General features: G+C 35.7%; 1 long non-coding RNA gene across 1 annotated transcript; it reads left to right on the top strand.

The window, feature by feature from the left end:
• The first annotated feature begins 1,270 nt into the window (after window positions 1-1,270).
• LOC112647546 (uncharacterized) lies at window positions 1,271-18,845 on the top strand. Its single transcript, XR_003128356.2, has 4 exons — window positions 1,271-1,349; window positions 2,548-2,580; window positions 13,376-13,484; window positions 18,683-18,845. It is a non-coding gene; the product is annotated as an uncharacterized LOC112647546 (long non-coding RNA).
• Window positions 18,846-22,208: the final 3,363 nt, after the last annotated feature.

Here is a 22,208-nt window from a genome sequence, read left to right as displayed (position 1 = left end):
TCCTAAAATTATTTATATATTTATTTGACATGCCTCACACATTTTAGTCAAATATATCCAACCTAAATAATTGAAAGTTTATGTAACAAAATAAATCACAGTATTCACTTGTCTTTCTAAATAGGGAAGTATCCTGGAATAGTTCAAATTTAATGTATTCTAAACTGAATTACAAGTACCCTGTCAGTTTGTAAAGTCAGAGATTTTGGTATATTTACTGTCAATTTAGTTCAAATAAAGCTGTTTCGCTTATTTAGTACAGTATGAAAACCTCAAAATTATCCTAGGTATTTATTTTATTTTATTTTATTTTATTTTATTTTATTTTATTTTATTTTATTTTTTTATTTTATTTTATTTTATTATCAGGGCTAAAACAAACTATATAAGGACCTAAATGAAAGGGAGATTTTAACAGAGGAGATGTTTTATTATTATTATTTGTTGGGCATCAAAAAATTTTAGCCCCATTGCCTCCTAAATATACCTGCAAATTCTAAGCTCTTATGTATTTTAAAATATTGTTTTAAATCATAATTACCGGGCAGCCCAGGTGGCTCGGCGGTTTAGTGCCGCCTTCGGCCCAGGGCCTGACCCTGGAGACCTGGGATCAAGTCACGTTGGGCTTCCTGCATGGAGCCTGCTTCTCCCTCTGCCTGTGTCTCTGCCTATCTGTCTCTCCCTCTCTGTGTCTCTCATGAATGAATAAATAAAATCTTTAAAAGTAAATAAAATAAATCATAATTACTGACATCGTTAAATGTGCACCATGTAGAGAGCTCTCTTCTAAGTATTTTTGAGGCTCCATCTCATTTAATCCTGACAATCATCACAGGAGTCATTTTTTGTCAGCTGAGAAATCTGAGTCATAGAAAGGTTAGCCAGCAGCTGTGCACCCACCATAGCCTAGCTAAATTTCACAGTCTGAGACATTTCTTCCCTGGTAGATGAGCCACAAGATAATAAGTCGTGGAGGAGTTACAAGTCTAAGTTCTTAACCAACTAAAGCTGTTGTGCATGTGAAAATTGACCCAACTACTTTGTAGCCAAATCAGCGTATTTCAAGTCCCTTCTTTTTTTGCTTTCTCTGCAGAATCCTCACATGGCTCTGCTTAATGTTAAGCTACGCATGGAAACCTGGTTTAATTGCAGCTGAAATGGCACTCCCCACCCCCCACACACTCCCTCAGTGTTATTGCTACTGTAGTTTCTGTGGACTGTGACGTGCAGCTTATATTACTGCATTGTACTTCTGTGTCACAGAGTTCCAAGGAATTGACAGCGCGCGTCCGGATCTTTGACTTGGTCTGGGGATAGCATATGGGGTAGACTGTAATATAGCTGAACAGGTAAGGTCAAAGCAAAACTGTGCAAATAACCAATTCCTCAATGGATCTATATCATATCAAATTGTATATTCTATTACATTATTCCAGTTAAAAACAAAAGGGCAACTCTCAAAATATTATTTTTTAGAGTAACTTTGTACTAAACTTAGAATACCATTATATTTAATATTTCTTGAGAATGTGCTTGGTAAAAAAAAAATGGCTGCATTTGTGGAATTATTTTATCCTTTATTTAAAATTTGGTGCCAAAAAATAATAAAATAAAATAAAATAAAATTTGGTGCCAGATAATTTCACATTAGCACTTAAGACTGTTCTAAAATCAGGAAAAAATATCAAAACATTATTTGGAATCTTAATTAAGAATCTGGGTACTTCACCACCTCTGTGTGTATATAATCTCTTTAAGAAAATAAATGATAAATATTCCTCTGAAACCATTTTTTGAATGGTTGAAATATTTTAAAATATGGAGCTGAGTTTAGGAATGTGGCATGAATGAATATCTCTAAAAGTACAAATTGAAACTGTCTGACTCCAAATAATTTGTTTAATACATAAACTTCATATATTCCTTTTCTACTTTAAAAATATCACATCTAAACTATTATCCAGACCCACCCCCCCCCCTAAAAAAGAGGATACTCCTCTGAACTGAAAGGAATTATCTACTTATTTAACTATATTTGTATGTAATTCCATATGTAAAAAACCTATTTCTGGAAATATGTATAGTCATGTTTGTCACTTTTATCATTTATGTGTACTCATAGCTAGTTGAGAATATTCAAGGGGTCTTCACTTTGGTAATTGTATTCTTCAATTTTCACCAGGAAAAAAGGTTAGGTTGTTAAAAAAATAATGACTCAGAGTAGGTAAAAAAACACATAAATTGTCAGATACTGGAATAAATTCCCCCATTCAAAAGTGACACTCCCTGTCTCACTCCCTGGGGGAGGAAGGAGGAAACTGTAAACTTTGCTGCGATGTGAAGATCAAGCATGTGGGAGTATATGTTCCATCAGGAACCCCATATGCTGGTTGGTGCTGGCTCCTGTGGGAACCCTCCCATTCAGAACAATACATTCCGTCATGTCCCTCCTACATCAGCACAGTCTCAGATACTTGTCTAATTTACATCAGGAACACTGGAACTCAATCACAGCTTATCTTACCTTATCTTTTCTTCCCTGTTTAGTGGTGCTCTGCATTAGCTCTGGCTACCCCACAGGTGAGCATAGACTAATCATCAACATAAGTGATTGCTTTATATAGCCAGGAGATAAAGAGGTTTTATAATAATTATTAACCATAGTCATTTAGTCATGGCAGCCCATTGGGCTATGGGGTTTCCATTCCTCTCTTTTAATGTGCCTGCATCAATCTATGTATGCGTAGTTTATCCAGAATCAGCCATGACAATTGTGTCTTTCCAGTTTTCAATATATTTTTGGGAAAGTAACATCAATATAAAAGGATGAGTGAATCATACTCATTAGTTCTTGGTCTCTGGTTGCTCGTGCCAGTCTCCCTATCTGACTTAGTGAGTTCCTTTTCTTTCTTTTCTTTTCGTTTCTTTTCTTTTCTTTCTATTTAATTTATTCATGAGAGACACAGAGAGGCAGAGAGACAGGCAGAGGGAGAAGCAGGCTCCATGCAGGGAGCCCAATGTGGGACTCGATCCTGGGACTCCAGGATCATGACCTGAGCCAAAGGCAGACACTCAACCACTGAGCCACCCAGGTGTCCCGTGTTCCTTTTCTTCTCCTTCTCTGCTCACACCCTCCCCTTCTTCTACTGACAGTGGTTCTAACATTTTGGTATATATCTTTTTTAATGTAAACTTATTAAAACTTGTATACATATATTTGTACATATATTATTAATTTATATACATAATATTATATTACAGATTTTTTTCTGTGTACTATGGTTTTAAGATCTATCTGTGCTGCTTTAAGATCTATCTGTGCTAGATTTATCTAGCAGCACAGATAAATTTACTATATTACTATATTACCATTTACTATATACCATTACCATACACCATTTACTATGTTACTTCCAGCAAACCTTTGTTTAACAATAGCTGCTCAAGAGGTGCATAGGTGGCTGAGTCATTTGAGCATCTGACTTGATTTTGGCTCAAATTGTGATATCAGGGTCAGGTCATGGGATCAAGGCCTGCATCAGGTTCTACACTGAGTGTGAGCCTGCTTAAGATTCTCTGTCTCTCCCTCTCTCCCCTCCCCCACTCCTGCGTGTACACACATGCATGTTCTAACTAAAGAAAGAAAAAAAAAAAAAGAATGGCCACTCAAGTGATGATTAATTCCTGCTGCACATCAAAATCTCTTAAGGAATGTTTGCTTGTTTTTTTTGTTTTGTTTTGTTTTGTTTTGAGACATCTATGCCAGATACTCACCCTAGAAAATTCGTTTTGTAGGTTTGGAGTACCAGAAGGTTTAAGCCTTTGTAACAGTTGATTCAATCAAGATTAAGAACCAACAGTAGACTCTAATTACGTATAATTTCTTATGTCAAAATCCATACCCTTTATGCTATAATAGCTCAAAAATTCAACCTAATCTGCTTTCTCAAATATTATTAGCATCCAATCAATGCTAATTATTTTCTTAATAACGGACTTACTTGAACTCTCTGCAGGATCTGATATTAATTATTGCCTCTTCTCACTTAAAACATTACCTTACCTCACTTCTTTCTTCCTCTGAAGTGCCTGAAACATAGAATTGGGTTCAAGTAGTTTTCTGGTTTGTTTGCTTGTTTGTTTATTTATTTTTGAATGGAGTGAATGCATAAAGAAACTGATCAGTGCAAGGAAGAAAGCCAGTAAGGGGGCATTATTGAACAACTTCCCATCCTGAAAACTAGGACCCATCCTACTGTTGACCCTCTATGGAACCATGTAGAATGTCCAGAAACATGTTCCTTCAATTGATCAAAATATAGGACATTTATCCAATAATTCCTGTAGCTTATTGGTTACAGTTTACCTGTAGAGGTGATAAGTAACCTTCCCTACGCACATGCTGTCAGGCTGTGACTTTGCCATCAAATGTCAATTATTTGACATTGAAAGCCTAAAATCTACTACCATGTGTCCCTTGAGGTACCAGTACCTTGAGGTACTGGGAGTTTGCAAGATACTCCACCCCATAGCTCTACAGGAGCATGTTGTGAACCTCAAGTAGTGTTTACCTCAAGACTTTCTCTTCTTCCTATCCTTTTCTTCCTTGTCCTTTCTTTTCTTCCTGCTTGCACATGTAAATAGAATCCAGGTACTATGTAAAGTTCAAATAGTGGGCAAAATCCAACCACTTGCTACTAATGAATTCATGATTTACTGGGAATGGTAGATCATTTCGATTCAAAGTGTTAATGGAGGAAATAATGCAAACAGCACCATTGAAGATCCTGTTCCTAAATCACCTTGGGATAGTCATAGAAGGCTCTTTGGATGGGCTTATCTCTGAGATGCATTTTAAATGATACTTATAAGCAAGCATATGACAAAAACAAGCTATTTCATTATCATGTACTCACCCTTTACTTTTCATCTGACTGAAAAAATAAATGATTCTATCTTGGCTTTATCTCTTTACACATTTCTTCACTGTCGTTATGTACAATTTACCTTTTTTTTTTTTTAAATTTGAGTGATCATTTATTTGATTAATGTTTGGCTGCTATGATACACTAGAATTCACTAGAATAGAGATCACATCTTTTTTCCTCTTATTATCCTTGAATTTCAGGCCCTAGCCCAGTGCCTGACACACAGATGAATAAATAAAGGAACAAAAGAGGAAATGGAAGAGCAAAGAGTTCAGTGTTTTAGTTTTCCCTTTACTGTAAACTTATGTATGGCATTGGGGAAATCACTTGTCTGTCATGGGCTTCAGTTTTCTCAGTTTGTCATTAGACTTAATGAATCTAAAAGGAATCTTCTAACTCAGTTTTCTCTAACTGTAAATACTGTGAAAGCAACTTGGGTATTTTTCATTTAAGTAAGTTGATGATAACTATTCTTTGTGGAGGCATTTGCCTTGGAAAAGAAGTGACCATCTTATGTTTATAGGAGCATAGACTTTACTTCTTGTGACCGTAACTCACCTTTAAAAGGTTTTAAATCCTTTCTTCTCCAACACTCCAAATAAACTACACTTCTATATAATCTCACTCTAGAAAGGGAAACTTTTATTATTTGAAGGTTAAACAACATAAATATGAACACACTTCCATTTAGGAAAATCTTAGTTCTCTGGTCCCAAACATTCACCAAGTAGACATCTAATCAGAGTATATATAGATAGATAGATAGATAGATAGATAGATAGATAGATAGTTTATTTTCTATTTATATTTATATAGTTTGTTTTCTATTTAAAACTATTTAAAAAAAACATTTGTGATTACTATGTTAATATATATCAGACAATGTCAGAGTTGAAATGTAGTGTCTGGCCAAGTCCTCAGCATCTGGTAGAGCCATGGAGCTTCAGATTGCTGTCACTTGAGCCATGCATCCTTCAGCAAAGTTCGAGTTAAAAATAGACACCTTCTGATGACTTCACTGTAAAACATGGTTTTCAATATGAGGTCATTATCAGTACTGTCAATATCATTATCAACACTATCATTTTCAAAAGCAGAGTAAGCCCTTAGCAGTAGAAAGTCACAAGATGACAACCTGAATAGTCTTAATTCATGAATCCAGGCTACTGGCTCTTTTCCTGTAGATCCATTTACATATTTAGAAGAGAAGTCACGCATCCATACTGTTGTGTCTTGTCTTTACCTTTTACATAAAAAAGGGAGCACGCAACTCTACTGGGGATGCATCTACAACTAGAAGAGAAAATGCACTCTGATAAAAACTATCTAGTGAGCTAAACATTTTCTTCAAACTTTCTGAGTTGTCAGCAGAACACAGTGTCCCATGCTGAAAATTATGTCAGCCTTTCCCCCCAGAAATCATTCCATAAAAATTTAACTCTGTACCATTTCAAATTCATCTGAGGAAAAGAGAGATAAAGTACTCTTAAATCAAAGAGATTTATGTATTCCAATAAAGCTGCAAGATTTTGTTTTGATAGCAATAATGCAAGAGCCAACAAATTAAATGCTCTTGAGGAATGATTATGGCTACAGGAGTTATTTTGTTTTTATCAGGATTGAATAGCTGTGTAACTTGTCTCTTACAGTTGTACAGATTGCCGTGGTATTGATAAGTGGCTTATGAGAAATGGTGTTGAATTGGGAAGAAAATATAATTTACTTTTAATTTGATTTCATTTAGTAAATCTGACTTTACAGCTTGAGTTGTAGTTATTTATTATTTACCAGCCATGATACAAAGTAGCCTGCCACCAGGGACATCAATTATGCCCCTCGTGAAGATCACTGTCTTTGGGAGGAATGGCGCACACTCTGCCTGGGTGTCAGTGATGAGTAAATTTGAAATTGCCTCTGACCTCTGAGGGAGTTTCTGCTTCTACTCACCTCTGCTGCCAGAGGCTTCTCTGCATTGGCATTCACTACAGAGCCACAGAGGCAGAATGGACTGATCAAGTGATCCGGAGGCCAGTCAAGATAAATTAGATGCTTAATTTATACACCAGGCATTGCAGACAGACTAATTACACAAAGACAGTTTGATAAAGTAATGTAAGACTGTGCACATATTAGGCAGAGCCTGCTTCCGTGAAATTATTGCTGATATATGTGCTCTGGGCTTTGAGGTTTTGCACGCACAACTGTGCAGCCAGCACGACGAAACACGTTCTAGAAAGGTATTAAAACGAAGTGCTATCTGCCAACCTTTTCTGTTGTTCTACTGCCCACAAGTTGCCATTTGCCCCTTTGCATTGTGCCTTTTTTTAAAAAGTCCTCACTGAAAGTGACGTGAAAGAATTAAACAGGAAATCCAAAGATATGGTTACTGAGAAAGAATCCGAGAATGAAGCAAAAGCAATATTCATAGGATCAATCAATAAAAAAATAAATAAATAAAAATAAAAAAATAAAAATAAAAAAAAAATAATGAGGAGAATAGGCCTTTTGGCAAAGAATGCTGGACCTAAAAGTTCTTGTCTTATCTTTTAAGAAATTCCGAGCCTGCGCTAGTGCTCAGAGAAACAGAGCATGGAATGAGAGCTGAAACACAGCACTAGAGGGAGGAGAGGCCCTCTGATGTACTGCAGAAGCACAGGATGAAGGACAAGCTTTATGTTCCAGAACTTTGTGTTTCTGTACAGTGGCTAATCGGGGCAGCCGATAGTTCATGTTCTTGGACTGGCTTTAAGCATAATTGAAATGTGCCTGTAACTCAGTAGCCTAAGGAGAGACTGGCAATTGACTGCAGCTAGTATAAATACCAACTTAAAGAAAAAGCCACTTTGAAATCAAGGGTGAGACACACAGGATAATTTGGGGAGAAAAGAGTCTCGGGTTACTAAGGAGACGTTTCAAGATCTAAATAGAGCTAGAACACAAAGGTTTCATAATTATAGGTGGGTAATGTTTTTGAAAGTTTCCTGATGGGGGAGTTACCACCAGAATCACACTGGGGGATCTCTGGGTGGCGCAGCGGTTTAGCACCTGCCTTTGGCCCAGGGCGTGATCCTGGAGACCCGGGATCGAATCCCACGTCGGGCTCCCGGTGCATGGAGCCTGCTTCTCCCTCTGCCTATGTCTCTGCCTCTCTCTCTCTCTCTCTGTGACTATCATAAAAAAAAAAAATTAATAGAATCACACTGGGTATTCATGTCTACATGGTGCATGAAAGAAATGTCTTGATTGATTTTTAGAGAAAACGAACAAACAGTAAGTATGCAAAAGTATGCAAAAGCTCACTGTAGTTTGGTGTCCTAGGACATAGAATTTCTAGATGAGATAAGCACTACCTTTCAAGCAAGTTGAAAGGGAAATCTGAATACATTTTCTTGGGTTCTTCTATGTGTTTTACTTTCTGTCCAGTGGCTACTTCCAGGTGAATGGTGCCTGGAGCCTGGTATCTGGGTCATTGCACACATTCTCCCCCCTAGGTTTCAAGAGACCCTTTCATACCTATCTGAGCCTGTTGGAGTTAGAACCTTGTTCTTTTCTGACTTCGAATAGAAGGCTGCCTTGAGGTTCATAGAATTCTTGACATTAAAGACTCTCAAAACAGCTTTCTCTAAAATTTCAGAAGAAAGTTCCAGTTAACAATTTCCAATTTCTGCAGGGGGGTGAGGGTTGCGGGGTGGAGAGGGGTATGCGCTAAATTCCTGAACATGTAAAGTGAGCTCTGAAAACTTCCAGTCACTCCATGATTTAGTCTTTCAAGTTGCTGCCCTTGCTATGTACACTGATCAAGAAAATCATTGTGCTCTTATGTCCCTGGACTTTATGACATTTGGTTTGCCAACGGTTTCCTTGACAACATGCCTTAGTTATGTGTTCAACTCTATCTTTCCTCTATGACTTGCACTATATCACTATGAACTCACTTTAGCAACAGTAGCAATGAAATCCTAATTTTAATCCCTTTTTGGGCCATAGATTACTAATTGCAAGTGCATGCAGGGAGACAATGTAGCATCCTCAATAAAAGGTCTGTAGATTTTGGAGTCAGACATATTTATTTTTTAATTTTTTTAAAGATTTTATTTATTTATTCATGAGAGACACACAGAGAGAGACAGAGACATAGGCAGAGGGAGAAGCAGGCTCCCTGCAGGGAGCCCGATGTGGGACTTGATCCCAGAGTTCTGGAGGCGAAGGCAGATGCTCAACCGCTGAGCCACCCAGGTGTCCATGGAGTCAGACATCTTTAGTTCAAACTCTGGTACTCAATTTTATCACAATATAATCTTGAGCATATTATTTTAAAAGCATCAAATTTTCATTTTGTCAGCTTATTTGCTTACTTGGTCAAATGGCAATAATGATCCTTATATCATTGGACTATATAAGGGGAATTAAACGGTGTAATATGTGCAAAAACACTTAGCAGGATGCTTTGATGCATCATTAGTATTTACCAAATTTACAACTGCTATATACTTCTCACTAAACCAAACTTCTCTTTCCAAGAATATAGATGGCTAATCTTGAAAGTGAAATAGTGCATTCTCTGTGATCTCAAACGCACAGTGTTTGTGGTTACACAAAAACTTTCCAGTTCTGTGTACTAGATAGATGGATTTGGCATCTCTGGGATATTTTTCCTTGCAATAGACACAATCTTTACTTCAATAATATCATTTTCTGTCTCTGTGTTTTGGACATTATCTCCATCCACGTAAAGCTCAGGTGAGATACCTAAAGTTCTCAATCCTTGCATTTCCATGCGTGTAAACATTTGTCCTCCAAAACTAAAATGAAATACTGTGACTATGAAGTACTATTGAAACACTGTATATTGCAATTCTATGACTTTCACTTACCAGAATCATAAAACCCTCAGGTTTTTTTATCTGTAAATTAACTTAAACATAGTATTTTATCAATTACTAAAGTATTTTCATTCTTAATGTATTTCCAAGATGAATTTCTAGCCTAATGACATAGAAATAACTAATTTCTCTAGCATAAGAAAGCAATCAAAGATTAAAAATTCTTCTGCCTGTATTTCAAACCTAAAATTGCTTGTTGGAAGTAAGAATTGAATGAAATACTCAATTACAATCTTTAGTACATTTATTTGTTCATTCAGAACTTATTTGAGTACCTATATGTACCAGATGCTACGGTAAGAGTGTGTGTGTGTGTGTGTGTGTGTGTGTGTGTATAAAAATTTATAGTTCTATAAAGTGCTTTTGGTTAAGATTATATCATTTAACATTTACAATAATCCAATAATAAAGGTGAATAATGCTCTATTTTAAGATACACTGAATATATGAGTCCAAGCGATTTTCACATCATTCCACAATTGAGTAATGAGCAGAAATTGGATATAGCCTGTTAAAACTTTATATTATTTCTAATAAAAACTATACTCATTTTAGGGTTTTTGTTTATTTGTGCATTTTACCACATAGTCAGAAAACAAACAAACCCTAGTTCAATACATGTCTTTTTCAAGACTTAAACCTTAAGATAAATAAAGTCTCCTGCCATTGCCTGTGTCAGCCTTAGGTATACTATATTTCTGAATGATAAGTTAAGACATGGAAAATCAATATGTTTTGCAGAGTTGGAGGTCCTGGGAAAACCACTTGGTTTCTTTTAGCTAATATATAATGATTTCAGGTTGTCTGACTAATGAAGCATAGAATGCTATGTTTCTGTCTAAATGGTGTTATTTCAACACTCAGTCTGGAACTTTATTAGAAACGTAGATTTAGACAGAGTTGTCTGTGCATCTGCTGAGTTGAATGGTCTCTGTGAATGCTTGTGCATTCCTTCTTTCAGCAAACCTGAGGCTTTGAGAGCTAGAGAAAGTCGTCAGGATCGCATATTAATATAGGATGTGACTGACTTCTGAACCATCACCTCTCCTATAGAAATCTGAGTCTCCTGATTGGTTTTCATCTCCTTACAGAGAGAGGGGACTCTTCATCTCTGCAGTCTCAATACCAAGGGCATTGTGTGTGCTCAGCAACTGAGTATTGAATTGTCTGTGTGGTGAACTTTTCTTTCTAGCATCAATATGAGCCTCTGCACCATAGATGTTCCATTTCATGGGGCTGGAGGTTTTAAACTGGATGAGCTAGTCATGGTTGCCTTGAGGTGCCACACTGGATTGACTTTAAAAGCCTGCTTATAGCAGCCTAATCCAGTAAGTGCTCCATGCTTAAAAACTTCTCAGTGAACCCATGATATCTGATGTAGCCAATACCGTTTTTTGTGTGCCTGCATCCAAATGCACACACACGTGGGTTTATGGGTATTAGTTTTAATATTATGAACTAAGAGCTGCCCCTTAAAATTTCCATGCCTTTACCTATTTTTTTGTGTTGGAAGAGACAAATAGTTTTATCATTGCAAACATGAATATATATATATATATATATATATATATATATATATATATATATATATTCTACAATACATGTTTTCTAGTTATAGGCATTTAAATACAAGGCGATTGAGGTACTTTCTTCTACTAAAAATATCCTCCTTCTACCCCTATAAGCAAAACTAACACCAAGACCAAGGACATCTACTGTACAAGTCTCCCATGAAATTTCAATTTCAATGAAAAAAAAAAAAAAAAGATAGGAACAAAGGAGAATTACCTAAAGGGCATGTTAAATATTTAACTAAAGCATTCCTTGGTATATGTAGATAATTGCTAATAAAAATTGGTGAATATTTAAAAGTTCAATTGCCTAGAATTTTTCTAAGCTAAAAGAATATTACAATGAATTTTCTGCACTTAACAAATTTACTACTATTAGATATTATTCAATGTAAAATTACCTATTAAAATCACTAAATTCTCCATAATTGTATTCTATTTTGTATAAATTCATTCTACTATTCTCAAATATATGATCTATATTTTACATATATAGATCATATATAAATATAATACTTCTTTCTCTTAAAAAAGATCTCTTACTAGAAAGTAAATTCTATGAGAGCTTTGATATTTTTCTCTTTTGCTTACTGTTGTATCTTCAGTGTCTTAAATATGCCTGGCATGTAGTAGGTAATCAATATAGGTTTGTTGAATGATCAGTGAAACTAAACTTAAGGATTTCTCATGACAACATAGCTTTATCCTAGGCACTACCTTGGCGCTGGTGATTTGAAGATGAAGTTGGCCTATTCTCTGTCCTTAAGGACCCAACAGAGTGTTGATTTTCATAAAATTCTATAGAGTAGCAAAGCTTTCAAAAATACCTATGTCCCAAACGTGGAAACCAAGGCTAATGAGACTGGAGGATTTGTTCAAGTTCATATGCCTAGGTAGCAGAACCAGGACTGGAACCCAGGATTTCTACTGGGAATTTCCTCTAAAAGTTGTCCTGTTTGCCAAAGATTAAAATGCACGTGCTTTGAGCCAGAAACCTAAATGAGTAAACCTGAAGCAACGCCCTAGTGGTCTCAGCCTCTGGCATGATTCCCAGTAAGGGGCCAAGTGGATAGTTGGGAGGGTCCCAAAGAAGTCACACCTGTCACATGACATATGAGCATTATGAGTTCTAGGGGAAGCATTTATCTTCAGAATCTACAGAATTCTTGACATTATGAGTAGGCATCATGAGGAAGCCACTGAACCAGGATTTTTAGCTCTGGAAGGTCCTGATCTTGAAGCCCAAAAGAGGATCATGTGGTTTTATTGATCTATAAAGATAAGCAAAAATGACAATTATGAGCATTGTATATTGGATTATTACTCTTGACACTTGTAGTTACATCAGTACGGCTTTATGTCCCAAAGGAAAAAGATGCTGATAAAATATCAAAGACTGGAACAACTGATATGAAACCATACTTCTATAAGTAAATATGTTAATATATGGTAAATGCCTTATAAATGTAAATAATTCTTTACATTGTGTGTTTCTACATTTAGGAACATATTTTAAAGACACAATCTCAAAGACCAAATTTTTTAAGAAAATGGTATAATTTTATCTGCTATTTAAAAATAATGAAAATAAGAAAACATTCAATTATTATGGCCTTAGTGGTCTATAAGAAGTCTGTGTTTGTATACATATGTTCATTTCATGACTACCTAACAACTACCTGAAACAGTTCATCTCTATAAAGGAAAGGGATTTCTTGCACAGTGATCATTTGCAGTTGAAAATGATTTCATTAAATGAGATTTCACTTTCTCAAGGTATTATTTCTCAAATAGTAGGTTCCTAAAATCCAAAGGAAATATTTTCACCGATTCTGGGAAATTATTTCCTTTTGGAAGAGAATTGCATTACTTAAATTTGAGAAATACTGTTTATTACAAAGTGTAAAGTTCCCTCTATATGGGCCTGCTAATACAGAAAAAAAAAATCCTAAAATGAGATAAACAAAAATATTGACTGCTATTTTCTTTATAGGTTCTTTTTTTATCTGAAAGACTGTATGTTCCCCTGCCACCAAACAAACAGAAGCCAATAAATGTCATATTCAAGGCATATCAAATTTGCTGATCATTCTCTAAATGAGGTTAGCTAAATACATCTTATTTACTTTTACTGTATTTTATGGTCACTTTTAACTGAAATTTTCATGTATCAATTCTTGTAGCTATCAGCCACCAGTTTTCCAATTTCCAATCCAGTTCTGTGGAGAACATTTTAATGCTTTTGAGATCTTGGACATATACTCCATAAAATTTTAATAGTATTACCTGATTAACTTCATGTTATTTTCACACAGAATAAAATATTCCCTATGGTCTAAATGAAAAGTATTGTATAAAATCCAAATTATTAACTCTATTGGGATTAATAATAATTTTAATTATCCCTTGAGTAATGAATGAGTCTGGCTCTCTTCGGGAAAAAGGAAAAAGATAAAAAATAGGAAGAGGTTGTTATGAATCATTTAACTTTTTATAACATTTTATTTGTGACATTGGTTATCTTTATCTGTACTTTTAAGTAAGAAAGTGAACAGAGAGAGATTAGCAAATTGGATCAAGACTACACAGAATGTATGTAAATGACACTACCAGAATTTGAATTTAGACCCTCTGTCTTGAAATCAGTCCTTTCAATCATTACTCTGTATTCTACTTCTCGAATCTCTTTGAAAATAAAGGCAAGTGTCTTATATTGCCCCATGCAGCCTCATTATTCCTATTGTGGGTTCTTCTTACCATATCTTTCCTTTCTCCCCAGATAGTTCCCACCCAAACCAACTTCCTCATGCACTATCAGGAGACCCAAACTCACCTGACTTTTTTCTTCTCTGTCTTTGACTCAATTAAAAATAAAATTCATTTATTTTCTGATCCAGTTTTGTCACTATAGCCCATGTATGTTCAATGCTAAGATACATTGAGTTCGGACACGGATATTCTTCAGAGATATTTTTATTATCTGTTTTTCTTAAAATCCTTTTTTTTTTTTTTTTTTTTTTTTTTTGAGAGATTTTGTTTGAAAGAGAGAGCACATGAACAGGGAGGAGGGCAGAAGGAGAGGGAGAAGCAGACTCCTTGCTTAACAGGGAGTCAGCCAACTTTGGGATGGATCCCAGGATCCTGAGATCATGGCCTGAGGCTAAGGCAGATGCTTAACTGACTGAGCCACCTAGGCACCTCTAAAATTACCTATTTTAAATATGCTCTGAAGATGAGTTGAATGTTTAACCTGAAACTTATAAAAGCGGGTCCTCCATTCTGAATGACTAACAGAGAAGGAAATACCTATAATTCTATCTCTATTTCTTTATTTCTAGCTTTGCAGGCTTGTATGTCTATATTTTGCCATCAAACTCACAAAGTTAGAAAGCAACACTGGCTTCTAGTGAATGTTCCTGTGGCATTATTAGCAAAGTCTCATTTCTACTGCCTCAGTGCTTATTCATATGGGCCAGCAAGACCATGTCCTCTCATGCTATGAGCGTCAGTGCACAGCAGAGAGCAACTAAGGCCTTGTTCACACACATCTGGGTACCTCGCCACAGAGGTTACCTCATGAAACCAAAACTTGGGAACGGGATTATATTCTTTTTATATCTTAGAAGGAAGACCTTTCAATGTCTGCTTAAGGGATGAGGGTTTTGTTTTGTTTTTGTTTCTTTGTTTTTTCTTTTGTTGCCAAGAACAAGAATCTGGCACAAACCTAATTTAAAAAAAAATAAATAAATAACTCCATGGTACCGTCACCTCATCAGAACTTTCTAAGGTGACAGACAGCATTTATTGTCAGTGCCAATTCTGTGCCGGGGGAGAATTACCAAAACCCATGTACTGAATTTGCATGGGGGAACCACAGAGGGTGTGGGTGTGGGCATTATAGATAGGCAGGTCTTGATTTGTATCTGGTACAAATCAGATAGCTGGTGTCTAGTGGAAGCAGATACCAAAAGGATTTGAGCAAAGGAGATCCCAGGATGTGCCCGTAGGGAACTTAGTAAGAGATTGGCAAGTACAAGAAAATAACAAACAAAGCATTACTCAACAAGTACAGTCACTCACAGCTGAGACTCAGTTCCACTTGGAAGCAAAGAGAATGTAGAACATGCCTCAGTGTTGTCCCACCAAAACAGCAAAGAAGCTAGAGTTTTCCTCACAGTTTCCATCTGTTGTAATCTGAGTTCTCCTCCTGAGACTGTTAATTCCTGAGCACTTGTGACGAACCCACCAAACAGGCAAAACACACACACACACACATGCACATGCACACACCTCAAGTAAGGAGTTACTGTAGGATCCTATCAACACAGAATGGACACCTGAGTATAATGTGGGTATGGGTGGGACTCCTCCAGGGCCGCTACAATAAGCGGAATATTTAATTTCTCTCATCTTCATCTGAAAAAAAAGGGCACAAAACCCATAGTGTTTTCAAAGGGTAGGTGAGATAGCATGAATAATATCCCTGAAACAGTGCCTAACACCAAGGGGCACACACACAGAAAAACAGCTATATTTCACTGTTAAGGGATAGTTGACAGAGGATACCTTTAAACATATTGAAGACACTCCAAAAATGTTTTAAGGCAGTCAGTTCTCTGGGCCACATGAGGAAAGTTCTTGCAAAATAATACTTGAAGTGCTTTTATCTAGGGAAGGAAGTGCTTTCTTTGCAGGTAGGGTTAGGGGTGGGGGTGAATTATGAATCCACTTACTAAGTTGTAAATGTGCCTCAGCTCTTGGGAAAGGAAAGGTCAGGTAGGAGGGAGGAAGTGAAATAATTACAAAGCATCCTGCTAAGTAATTGTAAGAAACTAAGAAAAGACTAGAAGAATTATTATGGTGCCACATTCTGATTAAGGCCATGTCTACATGAGCAAGGAGGTCAACTTACTTAACCAAGAGAAGAAATAAAGGATACAAAGAAGAAGAGAGGGCTAAAAACAATGAAATATTTATTTGCTCTCTCAAGAGTGTGGACTGTATATATATCCATTTATCTAACAGTTATTTGTGTATTGTATTAGGTACTCTGTGTGAGTGCCTGTATGTGCAATGTCTGTCTATGTGTTTTTTTCTTAAAGTGAAAATAGAACTCTGTGGGTTCCAGTTAAACCTTTCCATGTACAACAAAACAACAAAATGCACAGTACAAAATAAAAATAAAGCCAATACAATAAAGCCCAATACAAAATAAAAATAAATTCAATACCATTAAAGTAGAGCTTTATTTGATATAACTAGGTAAATGAAATGCTCATTTAGGACTTTTTCAGATTCAAACTTAATTTAAGGCTTATTTTAGGTTTAAAACTTAATAACATATAGTTTTATGTGAAATAGGAAAAAAGAGAGAGAGGCCTGACTTCAACTTATGGTTGTATCTTTAATAGAAATGAGACAATCACATAAACTCTGCAAGCCTCAGTTTCCGGCTTACATTGTGGGAGTAACAATTTTTACCTTGGATGAAATATGTGTCTCCCATTCCAGTAAGCGCATTTCAGATCTCCCTGGCATTTATAGCTCATAATTCTGAGATAATTCATTTAATCAGTGCATCTATAGGATTTTTCATAGTCTAATGCATAACACATGGATAGTTCTCACATACGGGCTTTGCTGAACAAATTACTATGTGGCATAACTTTATAGCGTTTATGTATAGATTGCCAGAAATACCATATATGTATTTGTTCATTCACAGTACTTATTAATGACTATCATATATGGAACACAGATTTTCAAGAATCTTAGAAAAAATATACTAAGACCTTGTCATAGCCCAGAAGTCGACTGTTTTAATAGGAAGTATGTGTATGTAATTAACTTTTAAGCTATAAAAAAAGAGAGTATTGTTGGGAGTATTTGGAGAAAAAAAATCAAGAATGAATGGTTATAATTAATATCTGCAAGTGACCCTAATGGAGGGTATATGAAGGTAAAAAAGAAAAAAAAAAAAAAAAAAAGAATTCAGTCTTTGGGTATAAGCCCTAGTCTGCTACTTACAGTCAGTATGGCTTTGGAAAAGCTGTTTAACTTCTAGGTACTTTAGTTCCCTCTTCTTTAAAATGAGATTGTTGTGAGGACTAAATTTTTCTTTAGCACAAGAAAAACAATACATTGTATGGAATGTGGCAAAGGCTGATTGTTAATCTTTATTACAATATACTAAATTTTGGGTGAAGGCCTTTGTGAAAACTGTTTAATCCTGTCAGAACTATGAATTAAGGCTGGTGTCAACTTTCTTTTATATATGGGTGAATTTGGTTTCAAGATGTTATTTTTAACTTGCCTAATTTTATACAGATAATATATGGCTGAAACAGGTTTTCTTCTATATGACTCCAGTACCAACTCTTAATCATATTGCTCTTTGAAAAAACAGGCATAGCCAGAAGTAAAGTCAGGATAATGTGTTTGTTGAAATCCAGACTTGGACAAATAAAGGATGTTGGCATGAAAGAGAGAGAGAGAGAGACGGAGAGGGAGGGAGAGAGAGAGGAAGAAGAAGAGGGAGAGGGAGGAGAGAGGGAGAGAGAGAGGCAGAGAGAGAGTGTTAGTTTATAGTCTTATAGCTATGTCTGAAAAACAGCTTGCTAATTCATTTGGAAGGTTGTTTTATGTTTGGTGTGATTGGTAATGTAATCATGGTTAGAGATAAATTTTATCTGATAATAAAAAGAGTTGGAGGACAGCCCCGGGTGGCTCAGGGCGTGATCCCAGGGACCTGGGATCGAGTCCCACATGGGGCTCCCTGCATGGAGCCTGCTTCTCCCTCTGGCTGTGTCTCTGCCTCTCTCTCTCTCTCTCTCTCTCTCTCTCTCTCTCTGTGTGTGTCTCTCATGAATAAATAAATAAAATCTTTAAAAAAATAAAAATAAAAAGAGAAAAAATAACCCCTCTTTTTAACAGGGGTTATTACCTTGCTTTATGTATGATTTAGATACATACTTAAAAGTATATATATATATATATATTTTTTTTTAATTCAAGATTCTGAATTAGCATAAGTTCCTAAGATCAAGAGATGACTCAGGATATGACATTTGACAAGCCTCTGAGTTCTAAGCAATCTGCTATGGGAGTCCAGAAAAGCAAATGGATGATTCTGATTGGGTGAAACTACAAAGATAATCATGGAAGATTAGCTTTACTTTGAGCTGTGAAAAGATGTATCAGCTACCATTCTGCTATAATGAGTGTTTTATTAATAGTAGATTTAAAACCTTTTCCTCAATTACCTTTTATTTTACTTCCTTCCAAACTCTCTGTTCTCTAGGTGGCAATCTACTCTGTTACCTGTTCCAGAAACAAGTCATTAAACATATCCAACAGTAAATACTAAATACACTCAAACTGGCCCATCTTATGAGAAGTACATAATCAGCAAGTAAAGATGGGTTAATGGGACTTCTTGAATCTTGAATGGGGGTTTTCAATAGCTGTAGCAATTAACATGTTTGAAAATTAGAATTAATAAATAATCTTAGCAAGTTCAACCTCAATTACCATTACAAATGTTTGTATTTATTTTTGCAGAACAATTGACACCTAATTAGCATGTTAAGAGCTACTTGTGTTTAGATATTAATCAGCTATCCTTAAAAAATCTTATCAGAGTTATTTATTTAGGTAAGGCAGGCATATGCATAATTGTAATTAACTTATACCTCTACATGACTCACCTCTCAAACAATTACTAGAACCATAAACATACACTCACTTACTCATTTATTCATTCAATAGTGTGATCTATTGGAAACCAATTATTCTCTAAAATATATGAATATTAACCTCACCTTTCTGGAATGATGTCTGTGCTTCTATATTACTCCAAAACTCAAAAGTTAAATTTTTTCCAGTATGTGTCAGATTAAACAAAATTGCTCTTTCCTATAAAGCTTCTTTCAACTTTTAATACTCCTATAACACTCTGATAAGACTTTATTAGTTCTTAATTCTTTGTGTTATCATATTTACTTACAAGTTCATCATTCCCAGTAAACTGTGAACTTCCCAAAAATGATATTGAAGATTTTTAGTTTGTATCCCCAGTTCGTAACAAGTCTGGAAAATGATAGACATCCATAAGAATTATATAAAAAAAAATACCTACTGGAATGCCCAGTTGTTAAAATGCACACTTTATATTCCTTTTAATAGAATTAATTTGCTGAGAATTTAGGCTTTGTTATTAAACCAAGGGTGAGAAATATGGCTTATTCCTGCTTTAGCAAACATGAGCAAATTGTGTATCTGATTCTCAGACATCTCATCCCCAAAACAGGAATTATAGAATGATAGTATTTCATGAGACAAATATAAAAGTCTCCTAGCACAGTTTATGGCATGGAGTGAGCACATGGGAAATGGAAATTTCCTTTATTTTTTTTTATGTACCTCAAAAATGAGATTGCATTTGCAGAAAATCCACACCAGTCTTAAGTATTGGTTCACTGCATTAGCCCTCATCCAGCATCTGCTAAAAAGAAACAGTAAAGTGAAGCCATTCCTTACGTCCACTTGGAATTTCCCAGTTACATGGATCTGGGGAGCAATTTCATTGACTGTGGAAGTTTCTTGGCCCTGTCTACATGTGGCTTAGAGAAGTTACTTGGGTTTCAGTAGCTTAGTCCTGTTTCTTGTGTCCCAGGAGTACAGTGTGTTTTTTCTGACTCAGAACCAGCACTTGGAAGGAGGTAAAAATAGTCTGGAAGGCAGTTTCTGTTTCAAATGGAAGAAAGTAGAGCTGAGCCAATTCCTAAACTGAAATCAGAAAGCAACCAAGGGCAAATGCTAATATTTTTGTTGTTGCCCTCACTGGGGAAACAGCCTCTTCGCTGGCTAAGAAAAGTTAACAGAGAAATGTAAGAGTTCATATCCAGATAAGACTTGACTTCAGTGCATCATAGCACAGCTGCCTTTGAGAGAGAGGTTAGTCTGTATGTTTAAATTACTACCGTGACTAGGACCTCAACATCCCCCTTTTCAATGCCTTCTGGTTTTGGTTTGGTTATATGTTTACTTATTCGTTTGTTTGCTTGCTTTTTGTTTCTGTGTTCAACAACAACTTCTAAGCTGCCTCCCAGTAATGCCTGCCTTCTCATATCCATGCCCTTGTGTGATCCCCGCCCCTAGAATCTAGGCTGGATCTAGTGGTTTGCTGCTTAAGAACAGAACACAGAACAAAATAATGAAATATGACTTCTGAAACTAGGATGTAAGAAGAGTCTGGCTTCTGTCTTCCTTTCTCATTTGCTTATTCTACTGGAAGCCATCCTCCATATTGTGTGCTGTTCTATGGAGAAGCCCACATGGCAAGGAAATGGGAATGCATACAGCTGATGATCAGGGATAAACTTAAGGCTCTCAGCTTAACAACCCAAAAGGAACTACATCTTTCCAACCAAAAAAAAAAAAAAAATATATTTTCAAATAAGCAAAAATGAAAATATAATATGTCAAAATTTGTGGGATGTAATCAAACAGTGCTTATAGGAAAATTTATAACCTTTAATTTTTATTTTATTTATTTATTTATTTTTTTATTTTATTTTTTAATTTTAAAAAATTTTTATTTTAAATTTTTTAAATTTTATTTTATTTACTTATTTATGATAGTCACAGAGAGAGAGAGAGAGAGAGAGGCAGAGACACAGGCAGAGGGAGAAGCAGGCTCCATGCACCGGGAGCCCGATATGGGATTCGATCCCGGGTCTCCAGGATCGCGCCCTGGGCCAAAGGCAGGCACTAAACCGCTGCGCCACCCAGGGATCCCTAAATTTTTATTTTAGAAAAAAGATCTCTAATCAATAATATAGGTTTCTAAACTTAAAAAAATAATTTAAAAAACTTAAAAAGAGAAAAAGTCAACTAAAGGCAAGTAGAATAAAAATATAAAATATAATAAATACAAATACAGAAATCAATGAAATAAATATAGAAAATAATACCAAGAAAATAAATAAAAACCAAAGCTGGTTCTTTAGAAAGATAAACTGGTAAATATCTAACAAGTCTGAAATCAAAGAGAATAAACAATTTATCAATATTAGCAGCAAAAATGCAGTTATCTTTTTGAGATCCTAATTCTTTTGGAAATATACCAAAGAGTTGGATTGCTGTGTTACATGGAAGTCTTAGTTTTGATTTTTTTTTTATTTTGATATTTCTTTTTATTTTGAGTATAGTTGACACACATGCTACATTAGTTTCGGGTGTACAACATAATGATTTAACCTCTCTATATGTTATGCTGTGTTCACCACAAGTGTAGCCACATCTGTTCCCATACATCTCTTTTTACAGCATCATTGACTACATCCCTTATGCTGTGCCTTTTATGCCCTTGACTTACTCGTTCCATAACTGAAAGCCTGAATCTCCCACTACCTTCTACCCATTTGCCCACCCTCCTACCCATCCCTACCCTCTGGCAATGATCAGTTTGTTCTTGGTATTTATAGGTCTGACTCTGCTTTCTGGTTTTGTGTGTGTGTGTGTGTGTGTGTGTGTGTGTGTGTGTGTGTGTATTCACTGTTTTATTTTCTAGATTCCACATATGAGTGAAATCATATGGTACTTGTTTCTCTCAGTCTTACTTATTTAACTTAGCATAATACTCTCTAGGTCCATCCATGTTGTTGCAAATGACACAACCTCATCCTTATTTGTGTGTGGCGGGAGCTGTGTAAAATTCTGATGTGTGTGTGTGTGTGTGTGTATGAATGTGTGTGTTAGCCCCACAACTTCCTTACCCATTTTTCTATTGAGGGATATTTAGGTTGCTTCCATATCTTTGCTGT

The sequence above is a fragment of the Canis lupus genome, chromosome 5, assembly GCF_003254725.2.
Source record: "Canis lupus dingo isolate Sandy chromosome 5, ASM325472v2, whole genome shotgun sequence".
Lineage (NCBI taxonomy): Eukaryota > Metazoa > Chordata > Mammalia > Carnivora > Canidae > Canis > Canis lupus.
The sequence above is the reverse complement of the archived record's forward strand: the minus strand, read 5'-3'. Positions and strand labels throughout refer to the sequence as shown.